The sequence below is a fragment of the Eschrichtius robustus genome, chromosome 14 (genome assembly GCF_028021215.1).
Source record: "Eschrichtius robustus isolate mEscRob2 chromosome 14, mEscRob2.pri, whole genome shotgun sequence".
Lineage (NCBI taxonomy): Eukaryota > Metazoa > Chordata > Mammalia > Artiodactyla > Eschrichtiidae > Eschrichtius > Eschrichtius robustus.
In genome coordinates this window covers 50,520,029-50,522,372 of record NC_090837.1, presented here as the reverse complement: position 1 = coordinate 50,522,372, position 2,344 = coordinate 50,520,029, and the positions used below count along the sequence as shown (strand labels likewise).

At 44.3% G+C, this 2,344-nt stretch overlaps 1 pseudogene; it reads left to right on the top strand.

Annotated features, from left to right (window-relative positions):
• The first annotated feature begins 563 nt into the window (after positions 1-563).
• On the top strand, positions 564-1,909 carry LOC137776208 (transcription factor IIIA-like; annotated as a pseudogene).
• The last annotated feature ends 435 nt before the right edge of the window (positions 1,910-2,344 follow it).

Here is a 2,344-nt window from a genome sequence, read left to right as displayed (position 1 = left end):
GGAGAAACATGCCAAGACACATATTAATCAAACTATCAAAAATTAAATACAAAGAAAAAATATTAAAAGCAGCAAGGGAAAAGCAGCAATTAACATACAAGGGAATCCCCATAAGATTAACAGCTGAACTTTCAGCAGAAACTCTGCAAACCAGAAGGGAGTGGCAGGACATATTTAAAGTGATGAGAGGGAAAAAGCTACAACCAAGATTACTCTACCCAACAAGGATCTAATTCAGATTTGACAGAGAAATTAAAACCTTTACACACAAGCAAAAGCTAAGAGAATTCAGCACCACCAAACCAGCTCTACAACAAATGCTAAAGGAACTTCTCTAGGCAGGAAACACAAGAGAAGGAAAAGATTACAATAACAAACCCAAAACAATTAAGAAATGGTAATAGGAACATACATATTGATAACTACATTAAATGTAAATGGATTAAATGCTCCAACCAAAAGACAAAGACTGGCTGAATGGATACAAAACAAGACCCATACATATGCTGTCTACAAGAGATCCACTTCAGACCTAGGGACACATACCGACTGAAAGTGAAGGGATGGAAAAAGATATTCCATGCAAATGGAAATCAAAAGAAAGCTGGAGTGGGCACTCCAGCCCCGCCTCACTCCGCCGGGGCTGCACTCCCGGAAGTGCAGTGGGGTCACGCGTAGGATCTCCTGGAGCGGTTGGTCAGCATCAGTTCACAGCACATGGCTCAGCACATGGCTGAGTGTCTGGCACCAGGCATCCTAGAGCCAGCCTGACTCGGTTGCTGAGGCGGTGTCGTCCCTGACCATTGCCGACATGTTCCTTACAGCCAGCAAGAGCCTAGCCCCGGCTCCCCCTCAGAGGTTCATCTGCCCCTTCCCCAACTGCAGCCCCAATTACAACAAGGCCTGGAAACTAGACTCGCACCTGTGCAAGCACACAGGGGAGAGACTATTTGTTTGTGACCATGAAGGGTGTACCAAGGCCTTTGTCAGTGACTACCACCTCAGCCGCCATGCCCTGTTCACACCGGAGAAAAGCCCTTTGTACAGCTAGTGGCTGTGATCAAAAATTCGACATAAAATCAAACTTGAAGAAACATTTTGAAAGCAAACATGAAAACCAGCAAAAACAATATGTATGCAGTTTTAAGGTTGTAAGAAGACCTTTAAGAAGCATCAGCAGCTGAAAATCCATCAGTGCCAGCACAACAGCGAACCACTGTTCAGGTGTACCCACAAAGGATGTGGAAAACACTTTGCTTCCCCCAGCAGTCTGAAGTGACATGGGAAGGTCCACGAGGGCTGTATATGTCAAAAAGAATGTTCTTTTGTGGCAAAAACATGGACAGAGCTTCTGGAACTTGTGAGAGAAACCGATAAAGAGGACATAACATGTGATGTGTGCCAGAAAACATTTAAATGCAAGGATTTCCTGAAGCAGCACATGAGAATTCATGCCCCAGAGAGGGATGTGTGTCGGTGCCCCAGGGAAGGCTGTGGCTGCACCTAAACCATTGTGTTCACCCTCCAGAGCCACATCCTCTCGTTCCATGAGGAGGAGCGCCCATTTGTGTGTGAGCACACTGGCTGTGGCAAGACATTGGCCATGAAGCAGGGCCTCAGCAAGCAGGCTGTTGTGCATGACCCTGACAAGAAGAAAATGAAGCTCAAAGTGAGACCATCTTGTGAAAAACGGAGTCTGGCCTCTCGGCTCAGTGAGTACACCCCTCTTAAAAGGACACAGGGCCAGGGTGTGTCTTTGCCCAGAAATGGGGAGTTGCTGAACTGCACTGAGGGCAAGATGCCCTCCGCCGTGGTGACGCTGGCCCCAGATACACACCAGACTGCTTTGTTTGAAGGACCGCAGACCAGCCAGCTCAGTTATTTTCTCTCAGAAGCACGTTTTTATTAAAATCACTGGTGCAGAGCATTGGGGGGAAAAAAAAAGTAGAGTAGCAATTCTCATATCAGACAAAATAGACTTCAAAATAAAGACTATTACAAGAGACAAAAAAGGAAACTACATAATGATTAAGGGATAAATCCAGGAAGAAGATATAACAATTGTAAATATTTATGCACCCAACATAGGACCAGCTAAATACATAAGGCAAATGCTAACAGCCATAAAGGGGAAATTGACAGTAACACAATTGTAGTAGGGGACTTTAACATCCCACTTTCACCAATGGACAGATCATCCAAAATGAAAATAAATAAGGAAACACAAGCTTTAAATGATACATTAAACAAGATGGGCTTAATTGATATTTATAGGACTTTCCATCCAAAAACAACAGAATACACTTTCTTCTCAAGTGCTCATGGAACATTCTCCAGGATAGAT